At 41.6% G+C, this 18,543-nt stretch overlaps 1 protein-coding gene across 2 annotated transcripts in view; it reads left to right on the top strand.

Moving 5' to 3' along the window:
* The first annotated feature begins 2,782 nt into the window (after positions 1–2,782).
* PLD1 (phospholipase D1) overlaps positions 2,783–18,543 on the top strand; it is a 198,866-nt gene continuing 183,105 nt past the window's right edge. Inside the window, exon 1 of one of the 2 annotated variants that reach the window (XM_029071635.2) lies at positions 2,783–2,942. The gene's annotated coding sequence lies outside the window, so the exon portion shown is untranslated. The remainder of the gene's footprint in view (positions 2,943–18,543) is intronic. The other variant, XM_029071647.2, reaches the window with a different exon arrangement.

The raw sequence follows: 18,543 nt of genomic DNA, 5'->3' as shown, positions 1-18,543 counted from the left end.
ACCTCTGACTCCCAAGCCCGGGCTCTTTCCACTGAGCCACACTACTTCTCCATTTGTTAAGCGCTTACTATGTGCAAAGCACTGTTCTAAGCGCTGGGGGATACAAGGTGATCAAGTTGTCCCACCTGGGGCTCACAGTTTTAATCCCCATTTTACAGATGAGGTAACTGAGGCACAGAGAAGATAAGTGACTTGCCCAAAGTCACACAGCTGGCAAGCAGCGGAGCTGGGATTAGAACCCATGACCTCTGACTCCCAAGTCCGGGCTCTTTCATCGGAGCCACACTGCTCCGCCTGTCCGTGTTGGACCAGACCACTCTTCTTCTTATTAATTGTAATTATTATTATTATGGTACTTATTAAGGGCTTACTATGTGCCAAGCACTATTCTAAAGACTTGCATAGATACAAGTTAATCAGGTTGAACATAGTCCCTATCCCACATGGGGCTCTCAGTCTCAATCCCCATTTTCCAGATGAGGGAACTGAGGCCCAGAGAAGTGACGTGATTTGTCCAAGGTCACACAGCAGAAAATGGCAGATCCGAGATTAGAACCCATGACCTTCTGACTCCCAGGCCCGTACTCTATGCACTATGCCATGCTGCTTCTCTTCTATGTTCTCTTGGTTTTGTGCAGTGATAACCCGCTGTAAGTAAACAATCGTTTTTATTTTATTGAGCACTGTACAGTACAGAGCACTGTACAGAGCACTGTACTAAGTGCTTGGGAGAATACAATATAACAGAATTGGTAGAAATGTTCCCTGAAATCTGGTATTTTCCCTTTTCATATAAAACAGACAATTACTCTCCCCACCTTCAGAGCCTTGTTGAGATCAAATCTCCTCCAAGAGGCCTTTCCTAACTAAATCCTTATTACCTCTTTTCCCACTCCCTTAGGCTTCACCCTGATTTAGCTCCCTTTATTCGCAACCCTCCCTCACCCCAGGCCTACAGCACTTATATACATATCCATTATTTATTTATACTAGTGCCTGTCTCCCTCTCTAGATTGTAAACTCACCGAAGGCAGGGAATGTGTCTGTTATATCGTTGGGTTGTACTCTCCCAAATGGTTAGTACAGGGTCCTGCACACGGAAAGCGCTCAGTAAATATGGTTGATGGTTTGATTGAGTCATGTTTTTCTAGCTCTAGGTCCAAGGCTTAGGTCAAAACCAGTGCTGATTTAAATTAGGAAAATTAGTAAGAAACATATGAAAGGATAAACTCAAACCATAGAAAACCACATTGCTGCACTCTATGGTTATCAACTAGAGACCAGCAGTTTATATAAAGAATTAGTGAGAAAATACGTTTGGTAGGAGATGATATGGGACAGAAGCACACATCTCTTCCGTTTCTAAGGAGAGATGTTGACAGTTTTGTAGCATACATTTGGTTCTTTTATTCAGTCTATGATTTAATTAAAAGCATTAATGGAACACCTACCAAGGACAGATCCACTGTACTAAGCGATTGGGAAAATGAAAAAGAAGAAAGGCACACATTCCGCATCCTCAAGAGGTTACAGATGTAGCGTGGGAGAGAGAAAAAGGAAATTCCAGGAGAGGTTATTTTGAGAAGAAGTGGCCTATGAGAAGCAGTGGCTATAGCACAGGCCTGAGAGTCAGAAGGACCTGGATTCTCATCCCACCTCTGCCACTTGTTTGCTGTGTAACCTTGGGCAAATCACTTAACTTCTCTGGGTCTCAGGTACCTCATCTGCAACATGGGGATTAACTGTGAGCCCTTGTGGGTGATGGACTGTTTCCAACCTGATTATGTTCTAGCTACCCCAGTGCTTAGAAGGGTGCCTGGCACATAGTAAGTGCTTAACAGATACCATAAAAAATTCAAGACTTTTAGAAATGGAAAAATTTTGCTACTTCACAAGGTTTTTCTGAATTTAGAAACATTAGAAATTTTGTGCAAGTGAAATAAATCTTCAGGTACATGCCATAATTTGTAATATTTAGCACTCAAGCAATATTGGCACAGACTGTAGTTTCTGGGTTTTTTTTACAGAAAGAGGTGATAATGCAAAAAATGACTGGAACTAGGAGAGTTAGGAATATGCCTATAGTAAATTCAATCTTTCAATCGTATTTATTGAGCACTTACTGTGTGCAGAGCACTGTACTAAGCTCTTGGGAGAGTATAATAAACAATAAACAAATTTTCTGCCCACAACAAGTTTACAATCTAGTGAATCCTCCCAAGCCTAATCAACTAAGGTTTGGCCCTGAGTGCATTCAGGCTATTATCGATCCCATTGCATTTGATCCCCCCAAAAAAATCCTGAAAATGATGATTCCAATACTTAAATTTGATTTAGAGATACAATGGCATCGTGTGTTCAAGTTACACAGTGTTAATTGCTGCTTCTCCTCCTACTACCACCATCCAACTTTTTCCACAATGCGAACGAGCAATTTCTTGGCAGCCTCTGAAGGGGCTGACTGTGCTCCCCTTGTAAAAATGAATTGATGAGTTTAATATAGTATCTGATGAGAGGATAGAGATAAAAGAAAGCCCCCTTTGTTTAGAGTTTGCCTCTGCGATCTTCTTGGCAGCAGGAACAAGCACTATGCATATAAAAATGCAGCCGAAATCCTTAGCTCATTCTGTATATGGCTTTGGTTCTCTCCCTCCAACACCCACTCTTTTTCAACATCTATTTAACATATGGGGTGTGGTTTCAGTGACATCAAGTAAAGTTTATAGGCTAAGTGTCTTGTGGGTTGGGTTATGACTTAATTTGCCTTAAGGGAGTCGGTCTGGACACTTAAACTGAAGCTGTGTTGCAGGAATTGAGTTCTGTTAGCACACAGTCATTTATTTTCCTTTGGGGGAAACTCCTTTGGGCTGTCAGCTTCATAGGAAAGGAGAAGTTTGAAAAGTTGAGGCAATATGAGGCGACTACTTTCCCACGAGCACCAGGTTAGTGAAAAGAAAAAAAGTGTTTTGAACTTTACTAGAAACCATGTTTTTTTTTTTTTCCCTGTATTTACTACAAGTCTTAACAACAGACAGCTGTTAGTGTTACTGTTCAGCTGCTTTCTTTGAGGAAGCAATGTGAGTGAACCAATTCACCAAAAAGAAAGGAATAATATTTTATATGTTTACCCCTTTCAAACAAGATTGTTGCACTTAAACCTTTAAACAGATAGTGTTGGAGCTGAGGAGCAAATGTTGTTTTCATTTTGGGACTACCTACTTAAAAGATTTGATTGCACTAGGCTGTTAGAGTCTCTAATGTTTTTAATGGATACTTTTCCAACTCCAGGTAGTTTTCCTAGGTATTTTTTATTTCTTAAACAGGTTCTGTGACTAGGTGGTAATAATAATAGTGATACTGGTTAAGCGCTTACTATGTGCACAGCACTGTTCTTAGCCCAGGAGAAGATACAAGATAATCGGGTTACGTAAGCTTCCCAATTGAAATAGGAAGCATTCATTATGAAGTATGGCCAATATTTTATTGTGATGAACACTGCTTATGTATACACACACAGCACACTAACAGATGTTTATGTTTTCCTTTGGGCCTGGGAGTCGCAGTGGTAATAAACCAGACAGTTGTTTTAGTTTTGATTCTGGATATCATCCAACTTCGTGTTTCCTCCACTTCTTCGCTGGCTGAATTGGGTGATATCCAAATAGCAGCAGATCTGAAGGGATTCAGGTCGATTAAGCAAAACTGCTGAAAGTATTCCTCACCTGCCTTTGTTTTTTTTTCCCCAAGCCGACATTCCCTTAGAATGACAAGATAACATAGGAGTTAACTTTTACCGTACATTAAAAATATATTTAATTGATAATTTTACCTAGATTGCAAGCCCCATGTGGGACAACGATTTGGTATCTGATCTGTTATATTTGCATACTCCTGTGTTTAGCTCAGTGCCTGGGCCTTTAGAAAACACTCCATACCACAACTAACTAGAATTAAAAGTAAATTGTATTACTTTAGAATATATATATAAATACACACACACATATATATATATGTGTTTTTGAAACACATTAAGAAATAAATGTAACCCATGTTAAATTTGTCCGACATTCTAATCTAACTCATCTTGAGAAATATAGTCAGACCTTAGAAACAATAGTTAAGTCTGGTGGTTTAAATTTTACAGTAGTTTAAAAGATTCTACTTTCTCATTTAAAGTATTGTATCTGTATATAGCTTTGGGGACGATACAGGTGTCCAAAGTGCCTGGCTTTTATTATTTTATGTTTTCTTGATTTCCGTGGGAAATGAATTCTGTTATGACTAGGAAGGGTCCATTATGTATTTAGGTTTGGTTACCTAAACTGTTTATCCAGAAATGTAAACTTTTTTAATTAATTACACTGTGCTTAGTGGAAAGCCATTTCATCGAAGTGTCAAGAGAAGAGGTAATGTGAACTATTGTGATGCAGTTTTTATGTCCCTAAAATATAATTGTGAAGCTGTAACATAGCTTTTCTAGAAGATAGTCTTCCATACTGAAAGCTAAAATGGCTTAACAGATTCAAAGTCTAACACATTTATTCCATAATTGAAGTCTTATTGATGATATTGTCACATTCATTCATTCATTACATATTTGAAAATGATTTTCTTGCTTGATCACAAAATCTGCCAGGTGGATTTAAATAAAGTAGTTCAATAAAATTTCCTCATTTATTATTATTTTTGCTTTTTGGAATCAGAAACATTCAGCCTGTATTTTGTTCTTCAGTAAATAACTTGCACATCACATGTCTCTCCCCTGTGAGCTTGTTGTGGGACGAGAATGTGTCTATCAACTCTGTTGTATCGTACTCTCCCAAATGCTTTAGTACAGTGCCCTGCACACAGTAAGTGCTCAATAAATGCTATTGATTGATTGAAGTATCTTCTTCCAGGAAGGTGGTACTGTCATTTAGCATTTAATACAGCAATTCATTCATTCAATTATTTTTAATAAGCACTTATATGTAGACTGTAAGCCCATCAATGGGCAGGGATTGTCTCTATCTGTTTGCCTAATTGTACATTCCAAGCGCTTAGTACAGTGCTCTGCACATAGTAAGTGTTCAATAAATACTATTGAATGAATGAATGAATACTGTGTGGGAGTGCAATATACTCTTACTGATGATCACTGATGGGCATTGGAATTAATTTATTTTTAAGATAAAAGCAAAGTAGAAATCCCCCAGCAAACATACAAATGTTACCTGAGTGGGATAGAGAAATAATCTGGTGTAGAAAAAAATTTTTTCTAATAATAATAATTGTGGTATTTGTTAGGCGCTTACTATATGCCTGGCACTGTAGTCAGTGCTGTGGAGGATAAAAGCAAATCAGGTTGGACACAGTCCCTGTCCCACAGTGGGGCTCATAGGCTTAATCCCCATTTTACAGATGAGGGTACTGAGGCACAGAGAAGTGAAGCGACTTGCCCAAAGTCACACTAAGCAGACAAAATCAAGTTTTGTGGGTTGTTGTTTTTTTTAAAGAAAGGTCTCTATGCGATCTGTTCATACAGTTGGATTCCTCCCTCTAAATTAGGAGTTTATCAGATGGCAGCAAAGTCAGTTTGAATAAAACTGCCTTCCTCCACTCAGCGTGGCTCAGTGGAAAGAGCACGGGCTTTAGAGTCAAAGATCATGGGTTCAAATCCCGGCTCGGCCACTTGTCAGCTGTGTGACTTTGGGCAAGTCACTTAACTTCTCTGGGCCTCAGTTACCTCATCTGTAAAATGGGGATTAAGACTGTGAGCCCCACGTGGGACAACCTGATTCCCCTGTGTCTACCCCAGCGCTTAGAACAGTGCTTGGCACATAGTAAGCGCTTAACAAATACCAACATTATCATATGGCGAAAGACCTAACTCCTTGGGGATGGGAAGGGGATTGGGAGGGGATGGGGTGGGAAGGGAGAAACATGACTGTGAGATAACTTTGGGAAGACACAGCTTGAATCAGGGAGTTGACCAGACCCAGATTCCCCACTCAAGCATTAATGAAAATATTGATGTTCCTCAGTGAAGTGTTGAAAGGACAAGAAAAAAATTAGAAGAAAATGATAATAATAATGATGGTATTTAAGTGCTTCCTATGTGCCAAGCACTGTTCTAAATGCTGGAATAGATACAAGGTAATCAGGTTGTCCCACGTGGGGCTCACACTCTTAATCCCCATTTTACAGATGAGGGAACTGAGGCACAGAGAAGTTAAATGACTTGCCCAAAATCACACAACTGACAGTGGTGGAGCCGGGTTTAGAACCCACGGCGTCTGACTCCCAAGCCCATACTCTTTCTAGTAAGCCACACTGCCTCTCTAAAGTGCTGTACATATAGTATGTAGAAAATACGAAGTAGTAGTCATTAGTAATGTGACTTTGCACAGTCAATTATGAATCACATAATCAAAACTATTTGATGTCATTAGGTCAAAACTAGAAAATAAATGGGGAGCATATCCTGAAATTGTTCCATTTAACGGGTGCAAGGCTAGGTTCTGTTGTCAGGACTTGGGAAAAGGTTCACTTCACTGTCATTAACCACCAGAATCATGTCCACCAGGTGCTTACTTTATTTTGTGATTTGGATGCTCAGAGCCTCTGATTAATTCTCTGAGAAAAAGCTTTCTTGTGTGATTAACTTTAGCACTATAAAAAACTGTGTTTTTTATTTTAGAAATGCAAAATGAGATTGGTTGTTTTTCACATTTGTGCAGACAAAGGATTTAACATGGCCAGACAATGGCTGCCTTCTTCTGTGTTTCCAGACACAAGGTTGAGATGATTTGCAGTCCTCGCTCCTGATGCATTTTCTGAAGCATTTTAAGGAACTTGAAAAATATTTAATATGATAATTAGCGGTCAGTTTGGCGGTTACTTTCTCCAATAAATTGTTCCTTTTCTTCCAAGTGAAATCATTTCCATATAAGATTCATGTTACTAATGACACTCCAAAGTGCTAGGAGTAAGAGACCCAGGATGCCTTACAATAATGATGGTATTTGTTAAGCACTTACTATTTGCCCAGCACTGTTCTAGCGCTGACACATTATGCCCGTTGGGTAAGGATTGTCTCTATTTGTTGCCAAATTGTAGTTTTCAACCACTTAGTACGGTGCTCTGCACAAAGTTAGCATTCAATAAATATTATTGAATGAATGAATGCTCTATCCACTAGGATGGACTAAGCCCTCTTTTCCCCAGATCCCTCTCCCTCCTGCTTCATCTATGCACTTGGATCTGTGACCTTTGGGCATTTGGTACCTTCAACTCCACAGCACTTATGTACATATAAAATCATTTATATTAATGTCCGTCTCCCCCTCTAGACTGTAAACTTGTGAACACAGTTGTCAACTGTTGTTTTGTGCTCTCCCACGTGATTAGTACAGTGTTCTGCACACAGCAAGTGCTCAAAAAATGTCATTAATGATGATCGCATTTTAAATTTTCCAGCCCCCAAGGCACTTGCATGATATTATCCCGTTGCTTCAGTCCAGTCTTTTGAGTCTAGAGATTTGTTAGTTTACGTAGGGTGGAACCACCACCGCCCTGGAGAAGCAGCCTGATGTAGTGGAAAAAAGCAGGGGCCTGGGAGTCAGAAGGTGAAGGGTTCTAATCCTGGATCCTCCACTTGTCTGCTGTGTGACCTTGGGCAAGTCACTTCACTTCTCTGTGCTTCAGTTACCTCATTTGTAAAATGGTGTTTGAGACGGTGAGCACCACATAGGACAGGGACCGTGTCCAGCCTGATTAGGTTGTATCCACCCCAGCGCTTAGTACAGTGCCTGGCACATAGTAAGTGCTTAACAAATATAATTTTTATTATTATTGATGGACTCCCGCTCCAGTTAGAAGTAAGAGAATGAAGTATCTTTAAAAAAATAACCTGTATCAGGTCATGTTTAAAATACTCAATACCTGTGAGGATGAATTTTGTGTGTCCTTTTCACATCAGGTTAATCATGTGAGAGATTATTAGGTCATTAAAAAGTATGTGAATTTTGAAATGAAATGTTTCAGCCTTCTATTGGTGTTTTCTCTGGAAGATAGACTCTGAATATTTGTTAGTTTGTGCTTTGTTGGATATAGAATTGTGCAAAAATCATTCTGAGGAAGCACTCTAGTTTGGTATACTAAACAGTACATTTATTATTAAAATTAACTTTGATGAAAATTTTAAGGATTTTCAAATCTGAGAGTTCTAAGATTTGATGACATAATATCTTTAAAAAAAAATAATTGTGATTTCAGAGGATTTTGTCAAAAAAATCTAAATTAGGATTGGCTGGATCCTAAATTGCTTAAAATTATGTAATAATAATAATAATAATAATGTTGGTATTTGTTAAGCTCTTACTATGTGCCGAGCACTGTTCCAAGCGCTGGGGTAGATACAGAGTAATCAGGTTGTCCCTCGTGAGGCTCACAATCTTAATCCCCATTTTACAGATGAAGTAACTGAGGCACCGAGAAGTTAAGTGGCTTGCCCATAGTCACACAGCTGACAGGTGGTGGAGCCGGGATTAAAACCCATGTCCTCTGACTCCTAAGCCTGTGCTCTTTGCATCATTAGGCCAGTGACTAAGACATGAACTATTGGAATAGGTAGATTTAAAACAAAAAGTGATTTCTGTTTAAGAATTGTTTCCTTTTTTGCAGAAATATAAGATGGATGCCATGTATCCAATTCAGCTATATCTCTGAGGATGGGTTTTTAATCAGATGTTGTTAGCTAAGGTTTAGTTTACAATTAAGGAGAATTATAATGAGATTAAGGTGTTCCAATGAGACAAGCCTGCTTAGGTGTAAAAATATCTCATTCTGGGAGAATAACCACCGCGAACTTTCGTCGTTCTTGATTTCCTCTTTAGAAAACCTTTGCTCCCAAAACAATGAATTTTTGTCATGAATATATCAACAGCTAAAAAATAATTTTTATTATCAATAAAAATAATGAATAGAATGAAATTTCCATTTAGCCATTGCTGAGAGTGGTTAATATGGTTAAAATTGAAAGAGAGCAAATGTTTTTTAGAATAGAATGAAAACCAGACTTCAGTGGTAGCTCCAAGGACCATTATTTCTCAATCATTTTAGTTTTGAATGTTTTGTTCACACATCTGGTTTTCATGAGTGCTCTGAGGATTGTGCAACTCAAACAGACTTAATGTTGTTGCGTGGCAATTCTTTCCATAGTTCAGAATAATTCAGTGCAGAACACTAAGTAAAACATGGATCAGTTACAAGTTCATTCCTTCATTCAATCATATTTATTGAGTGCTTACTGTGTGCAGAGCGCTGTACTAAGCGCTTGGAAAGTACAATTCGGCAACAGATAGAGACACTCCCTGCCCAACAACAGGCTCACAGTCTAGAAGGGGGGAGTTAAAAGTCGATTAACCTGTTTCTACTCCAGTGCTAGAACAGTGTTTGATACATAGTAAGAGCTTAACAAATACCATAAAAAAGTTGAATTTTCTTATATTTTTAGATAATCAATCAACTGTTTTATCTGTTTTATTAGAGCGGGTGATTTGTTCAAATTCTTTTGAGTTGAAGACTCTAATTTGAACTGTGTGCATTTTCAAGGATTTTTAATAACAAAATCAATCAATCATATTTGAGCTCTTACTATGTGCAGAGCACTGTACTAAGCGCTTGGGAGAGTATGATGTAACAGACACATTCCCTGCCCATTAACAAGCTTACAGTCTAAGGGGGAGACAGACTAATGTAAATAAGTGAATTACGGATATGTCCCTAAGTGATGTGGGGCTGGATGGGGGATGAATCAAGGGAGCAAGTCAGAGTGATGCAGAAGGGAGTGGAAGATAAGGAAAGGAGGGCTTGGTTAGGGAAGGCCTTTTGGAGGAGATGTGATTTCAGTAAGGCTTTGCAAGGTGGGGAAAGAGTAATTGTCAGATATGAAGAGTAAGGGCGTTTTAGGCCAGAGGCAGGACGTGGGCGAGAGGTTGGCGGTGAGATAGATGAGATTGAGGTACAGTGAGTAGGTTGGCATTAGAGGAGTGAAGTGCGCAGACTGGGTTGTAGTAGGAGAGCAGCGATGTGAGAGGAGGCAAAGTAATTGAGTGCTTTAAAGATGGTGGTGAGGAGTTTCTGTCTGGTGAGGCCGTGGATGGGCAACCTCTAGAGGTTCTGAAGGAGTGGGGAAACAGGCACTGAACGTTTTTGTGGAAAAATGATCCGGGCAGCAGGGTGAAGTGTGAACTGGAGTGGGGAGAGATGAGAGGCTGAGAGGTCAGCAAGGAGGCTGATATAGTAATCAAGGTGCGATAGGATAAATGCTTTAGATTAATCATCTGCCTATCCACATCTTTGATTGATTTTTTTCCTATTATATACTTTTAATAATATGAAAACAGCTATTGAGATATACACACACACACACACACGTATATGTTTATATTGAGAGACAGGAGGGAATGAGAATAGAGCTAAATGCATACAAACATTCGAATGTACATGAAGATATTATGAAGATGGGTGTGTATATATAAAAGCCATGAGAAGCAGCGTAGTCTACTGGAAAGAGCATGGCCCTGGGAGTCAGGTTCTAATCCTGGCTCTGCAAAGTGCTTGCCGAGTGACCCTGGGCAAGTCCCTTAATTTCTCTATGCCTCAGTTTCCTCAACTGTAAAATGAGGATTTATTACCTGTTCTCCCTCCTTTTTGATTGTGAGCCCCATGTGGGATAGAGACTTTATCCCACCTGATTAATTTGTATCTGGTGAAGCATTGTGACCTGGGAGTCAGAGGACCTGGGTTCTAATCCCACTCTGACACTCGTCTGCTGTGCGATCTTGGTCAAGTCACTTAACTTCTCTGCACCTCAGTTACCTCATCTGTAGAATGAGGGTTAAGACCGTGAGCCCCACGTGGGACAGGGACTGTGACCAACCTGATTACTTTGGATCTACCCCAGCGCTTAGAACAGTGCTTGACACATAGTAAGGGCTTAACAAAAACCATTATTATTATGATCATTATGATTATCATTCCAATGTTTAGAACAGTGTTTGACATGTAGGAAGTTCTTACATATATATATATACACACACACATATTTATAATGAGAGGGAGGAAGAAAGGAAGGAAGGAAGTTGTAGGGGGAGGAGAGGAGCTACCCTTTATATGCACATGAAGATATGTCCAAAGAACTGCTTGCATCTGACAACCCATTTCACATTGTATACCTGGAAACCCAGTTCTCTGCTCTGTTCAAGTATTGGTCAGGTGGTCTTCACAAAGCCTCCCCTGGAGGAGAGCAGTCCGTCTCACCGACAACCTCTCTGGTCTGGCTTCTTTCCAAGGAGTTGACCGCTGTGCCCCAGTGCTCGAGATTGCTTTATGGTGTCTTTAAAATGTTTATTCTGCCACCCCAGCTTCTCTGTTCCCCCTTTGATTCTTCAGGAGATTACCAGTTTAGGTATCTGGCTGTCATCCAGTCTCTGCACATGTCCCACCCAGCAAAACTGCATTGCCCATGTCCTGCCTCTGGCCTGGAACTCCCCACCTCTTCATATCCCACTCAAAGCCATATTGAAGGCACATCTCCTCCAAGAGGCCCTCCCTGATTAAGCCCTCCTTTCCTCTTCTCCCACTCCCTTCGTCACCTTTGTGCTTGGATTTGCACCCTTTATTCACCCTCACCCCCCAGCCCCACAGTACTTATATACATGTCCATAATTTGCTTACTTATATTAACGTCTGTCTCCATTCATTCACTCAGTTGTATTTATCAAGTGCTTACTGTGTGCAGAGCACTGTACTAAGCACTTGGGAGAGTACAATGCAACAATAAATGGACACATTCCTTGCCCAAAACCAGGTTACAGTCCTAGAGGTAGGGGGCTGCAGCTTACTGTGGGCAGGGAATGTGTCTACTAACTGTTATTTTGTACTCTCTGAAGCGCTTAGTATAATGCTATTTACACAGTAAGTGCTCAGTAAATGCAATTGAATTTATCGATTGCCACAGTGCTGTTGAGCTGAATGGGTTCTAAGACCTGGTTGTTGGTATTGTCTTGTACAGTTGAGCCTGGCTCCAAGAGAAGCAGTGTTGCCCAATGGGTAGAATACAGGTGTGGGAGTCAGAAGGACCTGGGTTCTAATGCCGCTCTGCCACATGTCTGCTGTGTGACCTTGGATAAGTTACTTCACTTCTCTGTGCCTCAGTTCCCTCATCTGTAAAATATAAGACTGTGAGTCCCATGTAGGACAGGGACTGTGTCCAACTTCATTTGCTTGTATCGACCCCAGCATGTAGTACACTTAGCACTCAGTACATAGTAAGCAATTAACAAATCCCATTTAAAAAGATGCTTTGGTATAGTAATCAAACTCCTTGTGGGCAGGGAACATGTCTCCAAACTCCCTTCTGAAAGATTCTCCCAAGCGCTTAGTACGGTGCTTTGCACACACTAAACGCTCAATGAATACCACTCATGGATAGACTGAGCTAAACTGTAAGCTCCTTGTGGGCAGGGAACGTGACTGCCCCAACTGCTAAATACAGTGCTTTGCACACAGTAAGCTGTGAAAGTCACTTAACTTCTGTGCCTTAGTTGCCTCATATGTAAAATGGGGATTAATACTATGTCCCATGCAGGACAGGAACTGTGCACAACATGACATTCGTATCCACCCCAGAGCATCGTACAGTGGCCGGTACATGGTAAAGGCTAAACAAATACCATAAAAAGTGCTCAATAAATGTGATTGATTGATTGATTGCTAATGCTCTTTGGGTCAAGTTGGCTTGAGCTTTAAGAAGTCTTCCGGCAGCAGTGATTTGCTTGTTTACATAGGGGCTGGAGTATAGTGAGGAGTTAAATCTGAATTCAACAGGATTTGGTTTTTTTTTCCCCAAGAGCAGCATATCTGATTATAAAAATGGCCTTACCCTTTCATTTCATTCATTCATTCAATCATATTTATTGAGCACTTACCACGCGCAGGACACTGAACTAAGTGCTTGGGGAAAGTACAATACTATAAACATTTGCTGTGATAAGCAGTGTCTCTGCCTTTCACGTCCAGTGGGGTGAATGCATCCAAATCTAATCACTCTGGTGGTAACTTGAAAAGTTACAACAGTCACCTTTGCTCAGCCAGATTCAGATAAAGTTGCTGATTAAAGAATGCCAGGTTGAGATAGGCCTGCAAAGTTCACAGGACTTTGACTTTGCTCAACCACATATATCCTCATTAAGAAATATTCATTCATTCAATAGTATTTATTGAGCGCTTACTATGTGCAGAGCCCTGTACTAAGCGCTTGGAATATGCAATTTGGCAACAGATAGAGACAATCCCTGCCCAGTGACGGGCTCACAGTCTAATTGGGGGAGTCAGACGGACAAAAACAAGGCAACATAATCACGATAAATAGAATCAAGGGGACGTACACCTCATTAACAAAATAAATAGGGTAATAGAAGCTTATGTTTTGCTGGTTTTCTGAACTCTGAGAAGGCCCTTGATATAATATCCCGCCCACCTTTGCCTCTGCTCCTCCCTCCTTGCCCCCACCCTCTGCTCCACCCTTTTTCCCTCCCCTCAGCACTGTGCTCATTTCTATATTTTATTTATTACCCTATTTATTTTGTTAATGAGGTGTACATCCCCTTGATTCTCTTTATCTTGATAATGTTTTCTTGTTTTTGTTTGTTCTGTTTTGCCCTGCCATCTGTCTCCCCCGTTTAGACTGTGAGCCCGTCACTGGGCAGGGATTGTCTCTATCTGTTGCCGAATTGTACATTCCAAGCACTTAGTACGTGCTCTGCACATAGTAAGTGCTCAATAAATACTATTGAATAAATACTATTGAATGAATGAATGAATGAATAATAATAATAATCATAGTATTTCTTAAGCGCTTATTGTGTGCTATGTACTGTTCTAAGCACTGGGATAGGTACAAGATAATTAAATTGGACACAGTCCCTGTCCTACATAGCCACTCAGTCTTAATCTCCACTTTACAGATGAGGAAACTGAGCCCCAGAGACGCTAAATCTCTTGCTGAAGGTCACACAGCGCACAAGTGGCAGAGTCAGTATTAGAACCCAGGTCCTTCTGACACTCAGTCCCGTGCTCTCTCCACTAGACAACACTGCTTTTTTGTTGAGTTACAATTTGATTTCATTGAAAAAAGGCCCAAATAGAAGAAAAGTATCCCTCTGACTGGGCATTAGTTGAAGGAGAGGAATGGGAATATGTCAAGATTTCACTTCAAGTGTGACCTGTAGAATAAAGGTTCACAAGATCAGAAGGGAATCAGAGGGACCTGGTTTCTAATCCCCGCTCCTTCACTTTTCTGCCATATGACCTTGGGCAAGTCACTTCACTTCTCCGGGCCTCAGTTCCCCCATCTGTAAAATGGGGGCTACCTGGCTCAGGGTGTATGTGCACTTTTTCTTAACGGTAATTCTTAAGTGCTTACTTACTATGTGTCCAATACTGTTCTAAGCTATGGGCTAGTTGCAAGTGAATTAGGTTCTTTCTAAATAGGAGGGAAAATAGGAAAACTGAGGCCCAGAGAAGTGAAGTGACTTGCCCGTGGTCACACAAGCAAGCATTTGGCAGACCTGTGATTAGAACCCAGGTCCTCTGATGCCCCGGCTCATGGTTCTGCCACTAGGCCATGCTGCTTCTCCAACTTGTGATTAGACTGTCTGGCCTGGGATTTCACACTGTGTACACTCTTCTATGGAAGATTTCAGATGTGGAGTGGATCCCTGGTTTTATGAATCGAATTAACTGGGACTAACCGGAAGTAGAGTTTTATAAAACTCTGTGATGTAACTATTGGAAGTCACTCCTTTGACTTCATTCAAATGTCTGTAGGAAATTGTGCTCCCTTCCCTCTCAAAGTGCACAAGGAAGCTTCTCTGGTATAGTCATCCAGGAAATTTGAAATTATAGGGGTATTACGCCATGGTATCAATGGCATGGGAAATTCGGATACCTGCGAAGCTTTATAAAACCTATTATAACTTATATAACATAATATCAGAATTGTTCTAATAAATATTTTCCATTTTACTTTAATTGTCATATTTGTTAGCACCCACTGTGTGCCCAGCACTTTACTAAAGGTGGGGTAGACCAAGTAATCCGGTCAAGTCAGTTAAGTGGGAGCGAGAAGAGGGATTTTCTATCCATTTTACAGATGAGGAAACGGAGGCACAGAAAAGTTAAGTGAATTGCCCGAGATCACACAGCTGGCAGGTGGCAGAGTAGAGATTAGAACCCAGGTCCTCTTACTCCCAGGCCGTACTCCCCCCGCTAGGCCACCTCTCACCCACTCATCCTCTGCCTGCGTAGTAGTACTAACTAGATATGGTAGTCCATGCCTACCAAGCCTACTTGGAGCCATTCATTCATCTCTACAATATCGCCAAGATCCGCCCTTTCCTCTCCACCCAAACGGCTACCTTACTATTACGGGCTCTCGTTATATCCCGGCTAGACTACTGTGTCAGCCTTCTCTCTGACCTCCCTTCCTCCTCTCTCGCCCCGCTCCAGTCTATTCTTCACTCCGCTGCCCGGCTCATCTTCCTGCAGAAACGATCTGGGCCTGTCACTCCCCTTCTTAAACAACTCCAGTGGTTGCCTATCGACCTCCGCTCCAAACAAAAACTCCTCACTCTAGGCTTCAAGGCTCTCCGTCACCTTGCCCCTTCCTACCTCTCCTCCCTTCTCTCTTTCTACCGCCCACCCCGCACGCTCCGCTCCTCTGCCGCCCACCTCCTCACCGTCCCTCGGTCTCGCCTATCCCGCCGTCGACCCCTGGGTCACGTCCTCCCGCGGTCCTGGAACGCCCTCCCTCCTCACCTCCGCCAAACTGATTCTCTTTCCCTCTTCAAAACCTTACTTAAAAATCACCTCCTCCAAGAGGCGTTCCCAGACCGAGCTCCTCTTCTCCCTCTACTCCCTCTGCCATCCCCCCTTTACCTCTCCGCAGCTAAAGCCTCATTTTCCCCTTTTCCCTCTGCTCCTCCACCTCTCCCTTCCCATCCCCACAGCACTGTACTCATCCGCTCAACTGTATATATTTTCGTTACCCTATTTATTTTGTTAATGAATTGTACATCGCCTCGATTCTATTTAGTTGCCATTGTTTTTACGAGATGTTCTTCCCCTTGACGCTGTTTAGTGCCATTGTTCTTGTCTGTCCGTCTCCCCCGATTAGACCGTAAGCCCGTCCAACGGCAGGGACTGTCTCTATCTGTTGCCGACTTGTTCATCCCAAGCGCTTAGTACAGTGCTCTGCACATAGTAAGCGCTCAATAAATACTATTGAATTAAGCACTTACTGTGTGCAGGGCATTGTACTAAGCACTTGGGAAAGTACAATACAACAATAAACAGTGACATTCTGTGCCCACAACGAGTTCACAGTCTAGATAAGGGGAGACAGACATCAATACAAATAAATAAAATGACAGATATATACATAAGTGCTATGGGGCTGGAAGGGGCCGGGGAATAAAGGGAGCAAGTCAGAGCGATGCAGAAGAGAGTGGAAGTTGAGGAAAAGTTGGGCTTAGTCTGGGAAGGCCTCTTGGAGGAGATGTGTCTTCAGTAAGGCTTTGAAGGGCGGGGAGAGTAAAGAGGTTCTCCACAGGCCTTCTCTAGCCCAGATTTATAGCTCTGTGTCCTGAGTTTCAGGATGGGAAGGGGGGCTAGGAGGGAATGAAGCACTATTCTTCTGGCTTTATTGGATGGTTTTCGTCAAAAATATACAACAGTATCTGAACAGTGAAGTGACTTAAGCTCTAGTCTGAAAACCTCACTTTGATTCCGACCGACTCCACAACTTTTCACAAGTATGAAGACTTCCAGTAGGGCGCGGTGAATGTGAGGGTCTCCTTGGACAAAATTAACTTGTACTTACCCCCTAGTGCTTGGAACAGTGTTTGACACATACTAAGTGCTTAACAAATGTCATTATTTAAAAAAAAAAAAGCAAGAAGAAAAATACAGATGAAAACACTAGTCTGCTGCTGAATGGGGAAAGAGAGATCTGTTCCATGACTGTGCCTTTACCAGTTATCTCATGAGGCATGCTCTTGGCTTCAGGGGGCTGGGAGAGACAGTGTGGAGTTGTATTTACTAAGCACTTACTGTGTGCATGGCAGTGTACTAAGCACTTGGGAGAGTACAATATAACAATAAACAGACATACTCCCTGCCCAGAACAAGCTTACAGTCTAGTGGGGGAGAGAGACTTTAATATAAATCCATGTTACAGATATGATCATAAGTGCTCTGGGTCTGGGAGGGCCGAAGAATAACGGGAGCAAGTCAGGGCGACTCTGAAGGGAGAGGGAGAAGAGGAAAGGAGGACTTAGGGAAGACCTTTTATTGAAGGTACATCTCCTCCAAGGCTTTGAAGGGAGAGAAGTTGTCCGTTGGATTTGAGGGCAGACATCCACTACCATGAATAACAAGATCTGCTGATGGTGGGATACCTCATATCTTGCACTCAAAGCCGTCCTATGCCAGTAGGCAGTTCAGGACATTGGTTACTAGATCACTAAGGAGGCAGTCTGACTCTTAAATTGACACCGATGCCCTGAGTGGGGAAAGGGAATAGAAAAGACGTCCCCCGCAAAAGTGCCTGCCTAAACTTGGCTCACCAGGAAATGTAGCTGGTGCTAGCTGGAAATGTAGCTGCATGCATGTGCTGTGAAAATAGAAACTTTGCAAGGATTGTGAGATAAGTAGGCAGAAGCAGAAATAGTGGCAGGCCCTTGAAACGCCAAACAGGCCTGCCCAGCTAGGGCTGCCCAGTGTGGCTGGGACATGGGCGCCTCTGAACTGACCCTGTCATCACCATCATCGTACAGGAATTCAGCAAGCAGTATGGCCTAGTGGAAAGAGCCCAGGGCTGGGAGTCTGGGGACCCTGGATTCTAATGCTGGCTCCACCGTTTGTCTGCTTTGTGACATTGCGCAAGCCTTGATTTCCTCATCTATGAAATGGGGATTCAATATCTGTTCTCCCTCCTACTTAAATTGTGAGCCCTAGGTGGGATGGGGATTTTGTCCAACCTGATTATCTTGTATCTACCCCAGTTATTAGAGCAATGCTGGGCACAAAGTAAGTGCTTAACAAATAACACAGTTATTATTAGCATTACTGTTAGCCCGCAGTTATTATTATGATTATTATTGACATTTTCATTGAATCCAAAAATGTATGTTCTATATTAATGAAACTTTTTTTTGTATATGCAAGATGTTAACTTTCTCTGCTTTAAAAGGGGCAAGATTGACTGCATTAAATATGTGTTAGACCTTGGAAAATAAATGGTCACCATGGCTCTAAAATAGAGAGATTGAATGCGAAGTAATTATCTCCGTATGTACTTCATGGAGCTATCAGTCATGTCTCAGACAATCAATGGCTAACAGATTCATTCTGAATATTTTTCTCGCCTATTTTCCCTAAAGGAAGATGAAAGTTGAAAAGAAGGAAGTAAAGTGAGGGTTAAATAGCAGGCTTGAG

Source organism: Ornithorhynchus anatinus, chromosome 1 (assembly GCF_004115215.2).
Source record: "Ornithorhynchus anatinus isolate Pmale09 chromosome 1, mOrnAna1.pri.v4, whole genome shotgun sequence".
Classification (NCBI taxonomy): Eukaryota; Metazoa; Chordata; class Mammalia; order Monotremata; family Ornithorhynchidae; genus Ornithorhynchus; species Ornithorhynchus anatinus.
The sequence above is the reverse complement of the archived record's forward strand: the minus strand, read 5'-3'. Positions and strand labels throughout refer to the sequence as shown.